This window comes from Macrobrachium nipponense, chromosome 33 (genome assembly GCF_015104395.2).
Source record: "Macrobrachium nipponense isolate FS-2020 chromosome 33, ASM1510439v2, whole genome shotgun sequence".
NCBI classification, from domain to species: domain Eukaryota; kingdom Metazoa; phylum Arthropoda; class Malacostraca; order Decapoda; family Palaemonidae; genus Macrobrachium; species Macrobrachium nipponense.
Window position 1 is genome coordinate 1314377 of NC_087219.1, and position 17319 is coordinate 1331695.

Consider the following 17319-nt stretch of genomic DNA (forward strand, 5'->3'; position numbering starts at 1 on the left):
AATTTCACCTGCCATTACCGGAGTTTATGACGGAAATCATTCCCACTTTTTGCTCTTGACTTGATCTGTAGCCGGAGCGCCTTTAACCCAAAAGTTTCCCTGCCTCTGGCTCTGTGCCTGATGGCACGTCCCTGCTTCTCCCGTGATTGCGTTGGCGTGAGCGAAGAGATTTAAGACAGTGGAAAAAGTTGTATTACGCAACGCCAAGACTTCCAAACATCCGGGAGGAAACGCAACGAACAAATTCGGTTCTCAGTAACCTATCTACGTTAAACAAAAACCAGACAGGAAATAACGGATAGAAAACTAGAGCTGAAGAGATACAACACATCTCATTGCGGGGACTTCCTCACATACAAGATATGTGACGCGTGGAATAAACTGCCACCAGAAGTTGTAAACAGCAACAGTGTGGGGAAGAGTTTAAAAGAGAGTCAGACAAAATCATTAGGACACTGTGAATGAATAGTAAAACCTGCTCCTAGCGATAAGGGAGCACACGGTGTCCCCTCGGATGGACTAACAAGTCTTTGAGACATCCTAATCCTTGTAACTCCTTGTTGGCGCCATGGCAGAGAGTGGATTGTCGTTCATCTGTTTCCACTGCAGAGGACGGTGAGGCTGGTACCCTCGTGTGCGTTTTCCCCTGGCCCCGTGAGAGTGAGAACAAGGAGAGAGAGAGAGAGAGAGAGGCAGCCGACCTAGAAGGACAGCGAACTTGAATCTCGAAGGATGAAGACTGATTTAGCTCTGGGAAAACGGAGAAATCAGACTTGCATCAGGTTATGCTGAAACAAACCCCTTCATGTTATTGCTCACCAAAGACTCACAGTCTCGAAACCACCTGGAACGTTAAAACGACAAGAAGAAAATGGCCCCATACACTGAACGATTGTATGAACGACTGTCTGAACGATTGTCGTCATCGAGCCACTACCAGTAGTAACGGCATAGTGAAATAAGTCCTAAAGTTATGAATTAAAATCCCGGAAAAAATTGTATTTTATAAATTTAGGATATTGTTCCTGGATCAAGAGACAACGAATACCCATCTAAACATAATTTTGAATGATCTAATGAAAACATACACGGACACTCGACAAACACACTATTCAGACAGTATGAACGATCTCCGCACAGATTTCAGTGAGAACAAAGATTTTTGTCTCGGGAAGACATGGCATCATCTCTAGAAGAGACGTGCGCGATAGCATTATATCGGCAGACAGACACATAATTGAACGACCTGTGTATGACATATTATAAGTCGCAAGCCAGTAACCTGGTCTTGACAGATTCCCGCTGAGATCGTTTAGAGCACGAAACTCCGCCCACTTTTGCATTCAGACAAGCCCATACACAATGTTTTTGCGAACGATACGACAACCGTTCAGAAAATCGTTCAGTGTATGGGGCCCTAAAGACCTGACTTTTCCCTTGACTCATTCTTACGTCAGGAAGAAGAAGAGGTGGAGAACGGCTTCCGCGAGCAGTAAATATAATCAAATGCATTCATATAAAGAAGGGGACCTTTCGCAATAGATGTAAGATATGGGTTCGAATATATCACACTCAGATCGTGAACTACGTAAAGAATGTAAGTCACGAAGCTTTGTCCTTTGTCACTGGGTAACTACACTGTGCCAGGGAACTCGCTATAGTCCCCTATACCAAAAAAGTAACTTTCTTGTGAACAATTGAGTGTATACATATAAATTTATATATATACATATATCTACATAAATAAATATATCACTATAAAAATGAAAAAAATACAGACTGGTTGTTAATCCTGGCCGGTTTCAGCTTCATTTCTAAGCCATTATAGAAGGACTGATACATAGTGGTAGAAATTATAACCACATATTGTTTTAGAGGAGTCAGGTTCTCTATCTGGGCACTTCAACTCAAAGGTCAACGGATGGCTGGACAAGAATGTTTCTAAAACTGATAAAACAGGTTGATTGATCCTTGAGTGGGATTGAACTGGTGATGCCACGCGAATCAGTCAGTTCTCAAGAGCAATACCCAGTCATACCCACAGTGTCAGCAGCTCACGGGATTTACTGATTGAAGGTAAATTGTATCATCACAACGTCCGGGGCCCTCTAAGTTAGTAATGCACACGTTAATACATAATTTAAGTGACATATCGGCATTCTGGAGATATTTGGAAAGAAAAAAAAAAATATAAGAATAAAGGCAATGCTCATAATCAGATCACAGAATAAGCAGAATGCAGTTGGGAGGTCAGGTTTGTTAAACTTAACCTCCACTCGGTGATCTCATAAATGGAAACAAGTGATGCAATAAAGGCAAATATGTGACACCATCTTACTGTATTGGGCATAATGCCTGTCCGTCCGTCTGTCATTCAATCACGGCCAAACGGCTAGTCCGATGGGCATGAAACTTGGCATGGTTATGGTGGGGACCCCTAAGATGGTTTACAATGGGGTTCCCTCCTACCTCCCCCACCCTCCGAAAGGGATTTGGGTGAGAAGGGTTTCCCTAAAACAGAGCTGGTTCTGCCCTTGAAACGAGGCTGGTTACGCCCGAAGACTTAGTTACTTGACAACTTTTCATACATAATTTCCACAGACATATGTTTGCTAGTCATAGTAATTATCTGATATGAAAGCAGAAATGTAACGCATGAAAGTAAATCTGAGAGATGTGATTACATTATTCCTTGAATGCATCTATTCATATTTATTTTGTTCACTTAACAGTTCCTCTCAAAGTCCACGTTTACCCGAGCCCACTTTCCTCTATCTCTCCATTGATCCTACTTCCAACCACCAACAAATAGTCCCTTCCCCCATTCCTTTCCTCCCATTCCTCATCAGGGCAAAAGTAAATTACCTGGAAGATCTGAAATTCGCCGTAAGCGATAGCCCCTGTGAATGCCCTTTGCAGAATCTGCTATTTACTCCACCGTAAATATCGCTCGGGTTACCGATACCTGAGGTCCTTCTATTTCGGTATTGGAGGCGCGGGTTTCTCTTCCCTCCAGTCTCTCTCTCTCTCTCTCTCTATACTTTTCTCCTATTTTGGTCTGCGATGCCGTTTTTTCTTCATAATATTGGCTATTAGCAGTGTTATCATTAGCAGTTCTGATTTTTTTTTTTTACGTTATTTGTGATTTCATGGTTAGAATACGTATTTTCCGATGTTAGATTATTTTCCGTGACGTAAAAAAACTACGCGTCACCAGATGAACATGAGGTATTTTTGTCACCAGATGAAAATGAAGTATTTTTGACGAAGAAAGATAAAGGATTTCAATAAAATTAATTTGTATAGATTAGCAGAATATGTTTTCTAATCTTATTTTCATAATAAAACATAAAAGGGCAAAGTGAAGAATCTTATTCCTCAGTGCCGTGGCCTGTGGTCGGAAAAGCCATTGGGGGTTGCCAGATATCACCAGAGAGTCACACTAGTAGACGAAATTCCTCAAAACGGCAACCCTCATTTTGGTTCCCAGATGACCACTATATCTGTGAGGATGAGAGGAGAAAAATCACGTACTTCCAATTTTACAGATACCGCTTAATTATAAACATTTCAGATACCTACTTCTAATGCATTTGTTTTGAGGAAAATGGTGCTTCTTTAACTTCTACGGATGAAGTCGGCGCAAGGCTACTACTGCCTTCGAAGGACCCACTGGTATGTTCACAACAGCTGGGATCTCAAGGAGATACTCAACAACAAGCTGACTGTTGGAGGAGGAAGTTCTGGAACTGCACAGCGTCCAAACATGCAACAATCGTGTTCCATCCAAACGGAAGTTACCAAAGACGATGTTGCGTTGAGCTTGGTGTACACAACGCTGCCGAAAATGGATGTCCTGGTTTCAAATGAGCAAAAGAATGTTGCTGAGATGTATAGAGCTAATACGCAAATACTGGCATAACGCTTTGAAGCAAGGTGTACAAAGATGAGGGGATCTTTTCTTAAATTTCCAAGCGATCTCTTTTAGCGCAGATACCTCTCTCTCTCCCTCTCTCTCTCTCTCTCTCTCTCTCTCTCTATTGTGTTGCTTTGTCCACCTTTGGTTTTCCCTTCATTTCTCGTCTTCCTATAGGTCCATACTGACTTGACGCTTTGAAACAAGGTGTACAAAAATGAGGGGATCTTTTCTTAAATTTTCAAGCAATCGTTTCGTAGCAGATACCTTTCTCTCTCTCTCTCTCTCTCTCTCTCTTGTGTTGCTCTGTCTACCTTTGGTTTCCCCTTCATTTCTCGTCTTCCTATAGGTCCACTCTCTCTCTCATTCGTCTATTAGAAAGGACTTTCACTCCTTTAACTACCGTAACCATAGAATACTTATCTCCATTCTTGCAACCCTTCTCTTTGTGCTTCGTCCATTTCTACCCAGCCAAAGGTGATTCCCTGAATCGACTATGAAAGGGCTCCACATTCCGGGATCCCTAAACAGGTTCTCCGTAGATTTATCGTCTCATAAATATCGTTCAGCACGTCAGAAGAGTTCTGATATTCTGCTATGCTGTACAGTAGTTTTTTTTTGTTTTTGTTTTCGAAACGAGATGTGTTTTCGTTTTTGGTCTTTTTTCTTTTAAATTATATATATTGTCATTTTTATCCTAAACACTTCGAGTCTTGAATTTCTCAAGGTATATGAAAGAGCATGTGATAGAAGGGACCTAAAATTCTGTCTGTTTCTGATATCTAACCGTTTAAAACGTCCTTTTCTCCAGAGTTCATCTCCTCTCTCTCTCTCCTCTCTCTCTCTCTCTCTCTCAAGAAATAATGGATGGAAACTAGAACTAAAGAGATACAACACATCTCATTGTAGGAACTTCTTTACATACAAGATATGTGACACGTGGAACAAACTCCCACTAGAAGTTGTAAACAGCAACAGTGTGGATGAGCCTAAAAGAAAGTGACACAAAATCATTAGGAGGACACTGTGAATGAACAGTAAAACCTGCTCCTGGAGATAAGTGAGCGCGTGATGTCTCCTCGGATGGACTAACGAGTCTTTGAGACATCCTGATTCTTGTAACTCCTTGTAACTCACTCACTCTCTCTCTCTCTCTCATATCAAAGAACTCCATCCAGTTAAAATCTGTCTGTCCGCCTGGCCCCTTCATTGGGGACTATTATCAAAATAAAACCATCTGCCTATATACGCTGTTTGTCTGTTTTCTCCTTAGTTTTGGCCTGATACACGGGTGCTACTTTGTCTATCCGTCTGTCTGCGCGTTTCACCTTCCATCACTTTCATCGCTCGCTCTCTCTCCTGGCAACCGGATCTCTCTCTCTCTCTCTCTCTCTCTCTCTCTCTCTCTCCCTATCCAATTGGAGTTGTTTAAAGTTGACCGTCAAAATACAGTGGAGAGCGTCAACTACATAGTTACGAGAATAAAGAAGTGAATAAATAAAGTCACCCGACCTTCTGTCGCAGGATAATATAATTGCCCTCATTAATTTTCCGCTTGCTTTCTTTCGTTCTCCCCCTTCTTAATATCATCCCTGGGAGCGCCTTTTCCCAACACCCCCTTAAACAAATAAAGAAAGAAAGAAAAAAAAAAGGGTCGAGCCATTGAAAGCTCAAATTAAAAGTATCAGGATCACCCCGTTATTTCTGTGAGCTCAGAGGGATAACCATTGCGATGGCAACGTTACGACAGTCTAATCCCCCCAAAAAATGTCAAAGAGCTTTACACTAAAGAAGACAAACAGTGAATGGAAAAAGGGATGGAAATGAAAATGACCCACGATAACAAAGTCCGAGTGGATTTTTCTTGTGTAGGGAGGCATGACACAGCCACCCACCCCCTGCAAACTGGTTTGTCCACCCATGGTGGCGGCAGGCTAGGTAGCGGAACAAGAGAGTATGGGAGACATCCACCGGCCTCCTGGAAACCTGCTTGTCCACCCCAGGTGGGGTAGGGTAGGTTTTGTCCATCCCAGATGGGAGCGATGTAGGTAGGGGATTGGGAGGGTAGGTTAGGCATCCACCCTCCTCCTGAAAACCTGTTTGTCCACCACGAGCGGGGACAGGGTTGGTAGGGGATTGGGATTGTAGGGGAGACCGAAGCACCGGGTTCCATCGCTTGTAGCACGCTCCAGCAAGCTTGAAGATGTATAATTACCATATACACTTCATTACAGTATTCTGCTCTTTTTCTGAGTTAACATGATTCCCAGAAGCTCTTGTGCCGCTAAATGCCAACCAATGAGAGCGCTATAAAAGCTTACATCCTTCGGATACTATCCGTAAACTAAAAATAAAATCTATACGCAAATATTTAGGGGTCAAAACCAGATTTCCATTGTCCCTTTTTGAAACAGTATCAATTGCAACCTGTACAAATGACCTACGAAACTATGCAATTTGATTCCAAAAGGTTAAAATGACCCGGTTTAACTACCTGGCTGAGAAATACAGTAATGATAAATAGGACAATTCACTTTTCACTACAATTACATAAATCAGATCAGTGTAGTATGTCCTGAAATGCTCTATTGAGGTTTTCGCGAAATGGAAATGTTAAATAGAGAAGACTCTGTATAAGATGAATAGAGCTGAAGCAGCAATCCTTTTCAAAAAGAAATGTTAAATGCACACAAAAGGCGACATAGCAAAAAAAAAAAAAAAAAAAAAAAAAAAAAAAAAAAAGATAAAGAAAAACAGAGCAACAACAAAAGCGACGAGAGATTTGTAAGATGAAATACAACAATAACAAGGGCAAATAACTCTTTGTTTGAACGTACGAATTCCGAGAAACAGCCGACTGAAACAAAGAAAAAACTTTCTGTTCAAACAAGTTGAAGAACAGGAACATGGAGGAAATGCGTAAGCACTAACATAGTTTATTTACATCTATGAATCTGTAAAGAGGTACCAAGCAGCTCTCAGCTCGTTCCAAGGAGTAAGAAGAGGAGGAGGAGGAGGAGGTGGAGGAGTAAGGGGGAGGAGGAGGAGGAGGAGGAGGAGGAGGAGGAGGAGGAGGAGGAGGAGGTTCTTGACTAAGGCGAATCAACATTATTCGTCGGATCTCTGATGCTTTTTCCTCTTCAAGAGCGACCTATAATGATTGATTGAAGACACAAACACTACCCATCCCAAAAGGTTACTTTTTTGCAACCCCTTTTTATTTAGATATATATTATGGCTCACAACCTCTTTGACTTGAGCTTTTTAATATTTCCTTACAGATTAGGCCTAAAAAGAACTCAAATTAGGCTTACCAAACCAAACCCCCTTTTTTTCCAGAGAATCTGAAGGGGCTCTGCCGATCAGTTGAAATGTTTTCAAGTTGGGTAAATCAGAGGATAAGAAATTTCAATCTATTCATCGTGCTGGTTCGCGTTTTTTTTATATTTTTTTTTTTCATTTGCGTGGAGGATTTATACAACGGAATCTGAAGGTAACTGCTTTTCTTTCTCTCTCTAAATCGGTGTGGTAATAAAGCGGGAAATAAAAACGAAATATGTATACGATACAATAGGGGTGTTCCTGCGTTGATCTCTCAAGATTCTTGGTTTATCATAACCTTCTATTTTTAGATTTATGGGATGAAATAACAACCTTTCCTTTCCTAGAGTGGTTACAAAGTGGCTTGAGTGCTCATTGTCATCACCGACAGTGCCCCTCTTCTTTGCTAAAAATCGCCTCAGATCTACCTCCCTTTTATTTCCAATCAATCTGGTTCATAAATACTCAGTCTCGACAGAATATATATATATTCCCTTGACCCTTTGATGCTTTGTACTGTGCTAGGTTTTAAAGGATGGCATTGCAATCACTACAGGGGTCAACAGACATACAGTGAGTGTCCACAGTACTTGCCTATATCTCTTAGCCTAGCCTGGACATCGAACCCAAGTCCTGTCACGGTTGGATGTTCTCAGGGGTTGAGAAACCTTTATAGGCAAGCGGCTGAACACGAATCCCGCGACCGACCCTCTGATAACCGCAACAGACTCTGTTCGATGCTGTTCATTCCGGACGCAATGGGTAGCGACTTCTCTATCGCCGCCGCCTCTAACTCTCGTCGTTTTTCCATTCCCCACAATTCACGGCGGATGTCACCCAAGTCCACACCATTCAAGTTAACGCAGCCATAACGGAACGGCGTTATTCCCTTCGGTAAATCAGCGTTATGGCGCCGCGAGCTGGCTTTATTGCGTCATAACATCGCCCGAACTTAGGTCCGAGACTTCATCATCGTTTCCATGGAGGTGCTATTTCGCCCGCCGCCGCCGAGGTCGGGCCGACGAGTTTATCAGTCCCGATTCATTCTTATTTATTGACGTGAACTACATCATTCTCTGCGCCGTCCGTCTCTCGAGGATTCTCTTCGGGGAGGACTCGCTTAGCAACGAAATGGGCAGTTAATGACGTCGAACAGGAAAGTGAAATCGTGGAGAATAATAATAAGCATAAAAACTCAAGAACTGTCAGGTTTCTATTAACTAAAATCTCTTTACTTCCTCATTCGCGAACTGACGGAAAGAGAAGCTCTATAATGAATGAAAAGGCAGCTGTCTCTTACAAAAGGAGATGAAACTATCGCTCCGTGAGAAAAGGAATGCAATATTATTTATGGAAATACACAGGAAAAAAAGGAATTTTCCAGTCTGGCAACGTAAAGGAGTCATAGCTAAGCAGTATGAGGAGAAGAGGAACTTTCGTCCTCAGCTTAGTGGAGTAGTGACTGAAATAAGACCTGAAGAAACAAGAATGTCAAGAAAACAGATTGAAATAAGACCTGCAGAACGGAAGAAAGGCAGGAAAACAGAATGAAATAAGACCTGCAGAACGAAAGAACGGCAAGAAAACAATGAAGTAAGACCTGCAGAACAAAAGAGCGGCAAGAAAACAGAATGAAATAAGACCTGCAGAAAAGAATGGGAAGAAAACACTGACTGCTAGGTGGTTCTAGGCTTAATATGTGTATCAGAGAGAGAGAGAGAGAGAGAGAGAGAGAGAGAGAGAAGAGAGAGAGAGACTGAAACAACAGTCTCACACTAACAAACGCATCTCAAGTAACTTAATTAAAGCCATAGAATGAAGTCCCTCTTGTAGGGAAGAAAAGACACTCGACTAACATGATCGATAGTCCTTGAACCGAAGACGAGAGCGGAAATGAAAGAAGTTTTTATAGTTTATGAATAGGCAAGTGCTCCTATACAGTTAAAGAATGATGGTAATATAAAAAAAAAAAGTTTGGGGAGGGGCAACCGGATCCCCAGGACGTTACGTGCGCCAATTGCTTGGACCGAGATATCTACGTTTCTGCATTCTTGAGCCAGACTATTGGTGAGTGAGGCTTTCAAGGGCCTATACGAAATGACTTGGGTGAGTTTAAGAGTCTAATGAGAGCATTAAGTAACTCCTTAGCAATCTGGGGAAAAAGAAAGTGTGGACACGCTACAAAGCCATTGGGAGTCAATACGAAAAGGTCACGGGGAACCTACTGTAAAAACACTTGGAACCTGCGAGGTAAACCCTTCAGCACTATTAGAAACGTGAATGCCAACGGTAGATTATTTATTTTCACCTCTAATTAAGAGGTATGCAGAGAGAGAGAGAGAGAGAGAGAGAGAGAGAGAGAGAGAGAGAGAGAGAGAGAGAGAGAGAGCACATTTTTAACCTTACGAACACAGTTGTGTTCACGCATCTCAATTTAGCCGTCATTGTCTCCCCGAAAAGAAAAACAGGCCAAACACACGGGTGGCTCACACCGACACGTGCATTAAACAGATTGTTTTGGTTCTCATTAATGAGGAATTTTAATGCGGAAGCAGTCACATCGATTCCTCATGATCACTTAAGGGGGTTTCAGGCCTAATTATGAGTTGGAGGGAGAAGGGAATGGGAGGCCTTAAGAGTAATATGATTCTGCTCTTATTCCTACGCTCTAATTCCAGCTTGTGGAAGACTTTCGTCGACATTAAGGGATTTTTTTTTCAGTGTCTGTTGGATAGTTTGTCGTTGAAGGTCATGATTATTATTGCTAGAGAAATCGGAAATACATTTTTTTCGTTTTTTCAGTGACCTTTCTCTCTTCTCAACTTTCCTCTCGTCTCTTCTTACACCGGGGGACAATAGGAGGTTCAATCACAGCCAATTTGAAGGCGATCAAAAACTTGTCACCGAAGAGACATCCATTCTTTCGTCGAAGTGCGTTGTCGTTATTGATATTGCTAGTGGCTAGATGTGGATGATTCTCTCTCTCTCTCTCTCTCCTCTCTCTCTCTCTCTCTCTCTCTCTCTCTTAAAGGCGGGTTGCATGTGCATTTCCTATGAAATCTTTTACCCATTAGGTGACAAGGACAGGCACCATAGTATATAATCGGCAGATGCCAATCCTTCAGATATACTAAATCCGAACGACACCGTCCAAAATACCTTAAAACAATGTGAAGATGCAAAAGGTGTGTTGCCTTAAACCAAACAATCTCAAGTCTTGGGGTGAGCTTAATCAAGACCTTTTAAAGACGGTACACACGGACACACTGTGGTCGACCAAACGAGGTTATCCCTAATCAATCCGAGGCCAGATTCACTTACCCATCTTTTCTTGGCGTTAGAAAAAAAAAAAATAGAGGACACTCCGAAACACGCCCCCTTGGAGTCTTTAGCCCTTGGAGTCTTAGTACTTTAAGCCAGTCTTTACATAAACCTGGACAAAAAAACCAGGAAATTCTTCCATTCAATGTTGTCCTTATTGAAGAGCCAATTGGGTGCCACGAGACACAATTACAGAGACTTATAAGGAGACGAACTTTTGTATTAAATTTCTTCTCCATGGTTACGGGGTTCGAGTCCACTAGATTTTTTCATTGGTGAATTGAATTATGCTGTTCCTCTACATACAGTGCGAGAATGATGAACTGCAGGAGCACACCCGAGAAGGCCCTTAAAAACCTCTGAATGAATCTACAGAACGTAGAAAAAATACTTGGTAAGCTGAGAAAAACACTTTGGAACCTATCAGAAAGTGTTTGGGAACCAATGGAAAACCCTTAGGAACGTGTTGGAAACCTGTGAGAAAACCTCTTTACAACCTTAGGAAAACTATTTCGAATCCGATAAAAGGACCCCTTGGCTACCTTTAGGACATCTAGGGCAACCTTGAAAACACCTTTGGAAACCCGCTACAAAAAACCTGGGCAGCTTTTAAAAAAGCACTTATGATGTGAGAAAATTATTGAGAACTTGTGGATAAAGCTTTGGTAACCTTTAAGACCGTCCCTTGGCTGTGAGCGAACTGTGGACAATCTTAAAAAGAAATGTTCTTGAATGAAACCCTTCGGGAACCCATACGAGAGCCACTGGGACTAAAGAGAGACTGCTCTGGAAGCTGTGAGGAATGTTCTTTGGAGCCAGTGATGAAACCCTTGACAACATTTACAAATGCCTCTGCGGGAACTTGAATGAAACCCTTTGGGAACCCATACGAGAGCCACTGGCAGTAAAGACAGCGCCTTGCTAACTTTAAGGAAGCCCTCGAGATACTGTAAGACGGAGCGTCGGGGAACTTGAGGGAAGTCCTTGGGAACATCACCATCTTGTGGCTTTCAATAACAACGAGATAATGGGAAGCATCTTTTTACCATTACCCTCGGGGAATCTCTTCCTTCCAGGGTAAATATTTCTCAACAGTCCTGCGAATTCCCACGCCAGATTATCTACCTCTTTCCCTTCCATTTAGGAGATGAGAGAGAGAGAGAGAGAGAGAGAGAGAGAGAGAGAGAGAGAGAGAGAGAGAAAGGGTGTTGCTAGGTAAGTGGAAACAGTTAGCTTCCTCAACATATTAGTTTATTTCCAGTTAAAGTAGAGAGAGAGAGAGAGAGAGAGAGAGAGAGAGAGAGAGAGAGAGAGAGAGCAAATGCAGGAAACATATCTATTGCTTTCTCAGAGAGAGAGAGAGAGAAGAGAGAGAGAGAGAGGAGAGAAAGTTGCTGCTAGGTAAGTGGAAACAGTTAGCCTCCTTAACATATTATTTTATTTCTAAGAGAGAGAGAGAGAGAGAGAGAGAGGGAGCAGAGAGAGAGAGAGAGAGAGAGAGAGAGAGAGAGAGAGAGAGAGAGAGAGAGAGTTAGTTTTAGGATAAACAAAAATATCTCCCTTTACGACAACATTACTCCTACTCCTGAGAGAGAGAGAGAGAGAGAGAGAGAGAGAGAGAGAGAGAGAGAGAGAGAGCAAATGCAGGAAACATGTATATCTATTGCTTTCTCAGAGAGAGAGAGAGAGAGAGAGAGAGGAGAGAGAGAGAGAGAGAGAGAGAGATGTAAATAAAAGGAGGATCTACTGAATGAAACGGCGAAAAGAGTAATAAAAAACTAATAACATCACTAACAGCAGCAGCAGCAATAATACTTGATCCATAGAGGCAATAGCCAACCATTGTCATGACGCCATCAACCGCTTGTCACTTCAGTGTCGGGAGCTGTTTGCACGAAATGCTACGAATACCAAATTGCTGTGTACGACGCCGTACTTGCAGCAGCATTTGCGAATGCTTGCAGCATTTGCAACAGCTTTATGACATGGCTGCGCGCGTCATTAGCGGTGACGAGGGGCGGGCTATTCCGCCGAAATTCCCTTTATAGAATAACACGAGGGTAATTCGCACGCCTGCAGGCAAAATGATATTGCCTTTTAACGGTGGCCGCACCTGCACTGGATGCCAGCCCCCCCCCCCCCCCCCCCCCCCCCCCAGCTACCCCCCCCCCCCCCCCCCCCCCCCCCCCCCCAGCTAGCAATACCGTTTTTTAAATCACTGTTGATGTCGGTTCTATAGTTTTTCGCATCGACCATTTTCGAATCGGTTTTGAAAACAGATCGACCGTTTTCGAATCGGTTTCGAAAACCGTTCGACCGCTTTCGAACCGGTTTCGAGAACCGTTCGACCGTTTTTGAACTGGTTTCGAGAACCGTTCGACCGGTTTCGAAAACCGTTCGACCGTTTTCGAATCAGTTTCGAAAACCGTTCGACTGTTTTCGAATCGGTTTCGAAAACAGTTCGCCCGTTTTCGAAAGCCATTCGACCGTTTTCGAATAGGTTTCGAAAACCGTTCGACCGTTTTCGAATTGGTTTGGAAAATGTTTGAAATTTCGAATCGGTTTTGGGAAACGTTGTTGCCTCATATCCACAATACGATTTATTACGAGGAATTCTGTCTTTTCCTTCATTTTCATATTTTTCTTTCAGGAAATCGTGGTTTCCTCCTTTATTCATGAATCTCGACTTGTACTAGAAAATTGTTTACCTTCCTCATTATCCTAAATGCAATTTTCGCTTCCTCCGGGAGTAAGCCTGCGAGCTAATTTGTTGTTGGTGTCGTTGTTGTTCTTTCTCTTGTTGATCTTGTTGGGGGTTAGGAAAGGTCTATGAAAAAAGCCTTAAAAGGTCTGAAAAAGGTGGTTCGTGTTTAGTTAAAGATACATGAATTTTAGGATAGGTTGCTTATGATTTATTTATTAGAATGAAAATGCAAAAAATGAATAATGTGCATGGTAAACAGTACAAAACAATTATTTCTAATAAACTATAGCGTATCTATTTCCATTTTCGTTGGTGAAACAACCCTCTATTTGACCGTAGATTTTAGCACGTGTCCCTAAATAATTAAAATAGAGCTAGCCACTTGATGCGAAAGAGGAGATACAAAAACTTAGGGAACTTAATGAGTTAAATTGATCTTTTTATTACTGAATCATTAAAAAATGATAAGTGAAACTACTGTTCTAGACAGAATCTACAACTGGATCCTCCCTTTCTTAAAGAGCCCGATACACTGAAGTATGAACGACTGTCTGAACGATTGTCGTTATCGCACACACACACACACACACACACACACTGTTCAGACAGCATGAACGATTCTGTCTCGGGCAGACAAGGCATCATCTCTAGAAGAGACGTGCGCGATGGCGTTATATCGGCAGACAAACCCACACATTGAACGATCTGTGTGTGACAGTATAAGTCACAAGCCAGCAACCTGGTCTTGACAGATTCCCTCTGAGATCGTTCTTCAGACCACGAAACTCTGCCCACTTTTGCATTCAGACAAGTCCTTACACAATGTTTTTGGAAAGATACAGACAATCAAGTCTTGACAGATTCCCGCTGAGGTCGTTCAGACTACGAAACTCCGCCCACTTTTGCATTCAGACAAGCCCACACACAATGTTTTTGCGAACGATACAAACAATCGGGTCTTGACAGATTCCCGCTGAGATCGTTCTTCAGACCACGAAAGGTCGCCCGCTTTTGCATTTAGACAAGACGACACACAACGTTTTTGCGAACGATACAGACAATCGTTCATACAATCGTTCAGTGTATGGGTCCCTTAAAACAGTCTGCGTAGGATCGGAAGATACAATCTTACGGAATCAGATCCCACGACCGCGTTCGATACCAACAAAAAAAGCTCGTCTGCTTATCAGTCCGGGTAATTGAATTTCGCGGCGCACAAATCTCTCCCTCTAGGGACATTTCTAGAGGAATTTCTTTATCTAGTTTTGCCGAAGAATCACCTACAAAGATTCCACTTGGAGTATTACGACTCTCTCCGGAGTATTTTGGTGAATTTTTCACTTTTATATCGTCCCGGAAGGGAAGCTAAGTGAGTTTGGCCACGGATTGATTAGGGATAACTTCGTTTGGGCGACCACAGTGTGGGTTGCGCTCAGAATCATGTTATTTGGCCCATAACACGCTTGATGTGGTGCAAGCCAACACTTCCCGATGTTTGTCCATGCTAGGATATTCTAGACAATGCTATAAAGATTTGACATAGTTCAAAAACTGCCGCATCTTCATTATATTGCGATAAATGCTATGTAACAAAAGACCTGACGTTTCGTAAGATAATCACTTGCTACCAGCCTCTGAGAGAGAGAGAGAGAGAGAGAGAGAGAGAGAAGAGAGAGAGAGAGAGAGAGAGAGCATCGTCATTATCAAGCCTCAAGCAGTATCCGTAAAGGAAGTGCGCCTCGACCAATGACTGATTGTCTTCTATGACAAAGTTTTTGATCACCCCCAAATTGGCCATGGGCGGACCTCTTATTGATTCTCGGTGAGGAGGAGATACCAACTAAATCCTTTATTTGATCCTCCAGAAACATGAATTATTAGAACGAAAATATAGGATTTAGGACCAAAAGGCGTAACAGGAGGAAAACCTCCCATTTGCTCTGTGAATTAATTGTTTGGAGACGGTGGAAAGTAAGATGGAAGAAAGAGAGAATACGAACCCGAAACAATCTCTCTCATGCGCGTGTCAACATCAACGCCTCAGGTTCCTTCCGGAATTGCTCCTGTCTTCCTTTACAGGAGTACATCTCTCTCTCTCTCTCTCTCTCTCTCTCTCTCTCTCTCTCTCTCTGAAATCGTCTCTCTTTCTCTGAGAAACTGATTCTTAGAAGTAAAATGCGAAAGAACAAAATAGTCCTTGCACTTGAATCACCCTCTCTCTCTCTCTCTCTCTCTCTCTCTCTCTCTCTCTCTCTCTCTCTCTCATCCCTGAGCGTCGTAAATGGATGGAAAAGCGAGAGGAGTAATCTGGCAAGGGAATTAGCAGGATTATTAAGAAATAGTTACGCTGGAGGGGAGAGGTTCGTGGGAAGTAATAGAAAATGGATATTCTCCACCACTACCTCTTTGCTAAAAGCCACAAGGCAGCGGCTGCATTCCTCTTTGCTCGCAGGAGCTTCCTCAGCATCCCAAGGGCTTTCATAGAGGTGGGCAAAACATTTCTCACAGGTTCCCAAGGGGTTCCAATAACACCTTGTTGCTTTTTGCTAGGTTCCAGAAGGTCTTTTTCTTAGCCACCATGTGGTTTCAAATTCTTGTAGGTTCCCAGTTTCAATTTCAGGTGATTTCTCAGTTTCCAAGTGTTTTCTCAGAGGTTCTTGGCGGGGTTCTCACAGGTTCCCAGAGGGCCTAAAACTCATGGGATCCTTCTTATATATGACCCACAACCATTTTTTTTTTCAAAGTCTTGCAAGGCATTTCTTATAGATTCTCAAAGGGGTTTGTATTAAATCTTATGGATTTCTCAAGGTGAGTTTCCACTCGGCTTCACCACATGCTGCATACGTAAGACTCATCACCAACTCCTTCCAAATTCTTGTTAGCCCCACCTACTGGACTGCTCATCAAGACTCACGCCACACCACTAACTCACTCTAATGAGCAGTCCAGTTGGCGGGGGCTAACAAGAATTTGGGAGGAGTTGGTGATGAGTCTTATGTATGTAGTGTGCGGTGAAGCCTAGTGTCAACTCACCCTTACTGGCTTCCAAGCGGTTGCTCTCAGCTCATAGAATGTTTCCTAGAGACTCCAGAGGGGTTTCTATTAGCTCCTAGGCCCTTGAACGTTGACTAGGGCTCTCTCACAGGACCCTAAAGGGTTTCCTTTAGAGTTTTCGGGGACTTTATTCGAGACGGCTTTCTTACAAGCTCGAAAGTTTCTTATTTTACAAAGCATGAAAATATAAAAACTAAATTTAGTAGCTCTGTTAACAGGCTCAGCTGAAATAGAGACTAAAAAAATCCAGTTACTGTGAAGGATGACAGGATGTCATTGTAAAAGAAAGAAAAACAGATAATTTGTTGTTCATGCCCAGCTGGCATCTTTGAGTCTGAACCTGTACAAAAGAAGAGCCTGCTATTCTTCATCATGTGAGAATCTGCCACTTTCTTTAAGTGGGGAGAGTCTTCAACTTCTGAAGGTAGACATAATCTGATATTCTACAGAATAGGTAACTGGCATTCTCTTTACTTCGGTGAGGAGGGACTGCCATTCTCCTTAAATGAAAGGTGCTAACATGCATAGGTGAGTTACCACTCCTCATAAGTATGAGAAAGTCGCAACTTTACTCAAGTAGGTATGCAGGAGCTCTCCGTGAAGAGAAAAGAGGAGATGTCACTTTCCTCATGGTTAAGAGAAGCGACCACTCTTCTTCAGGAGAGGAAAGCCCCATAGGATGTAACAAGGTTATTTATATCAAATTGCATATTAGCATGAATAGACCAAGATGTAATCTTACTATTATTGGCCTCCATTAAACTTGAAGGCTCTTCTGAAGCAAACTGGAGACAAAATTGAAACAGAATATGTCAAAACGATGCTTCCAGCAGTGAGGTCTTTGGACTGCATCAAATTTCACTCTGCATGACACGTTCTTCTGATTGCTTCTTTGTTCAGAATGATTACGTCTGACTGATGTTGAATGTTGAACATTTATAGATGAAGAAGATGGGAAGAGAGAGAGAGAGAGAGAGAGAGAGAGAGAGAGAGAGAGAGAGAG

At 42.5% G+C, this 17319-nt stretch overlaps 1 long non-coding RNA gene across 1 annotated transcript in view; it reads right to left on the reverse strand.

The window, feature by feature from the left end:
- Nucleotides 1-17319, reverse strand: part of LOC135202926 (uncharacterized) — a 430846-nt gene that overhangs the window by 20084 nt on the left and 393443 nt on the right. The gene's annotated exons all lie outside the window — the stretch shown is intronic.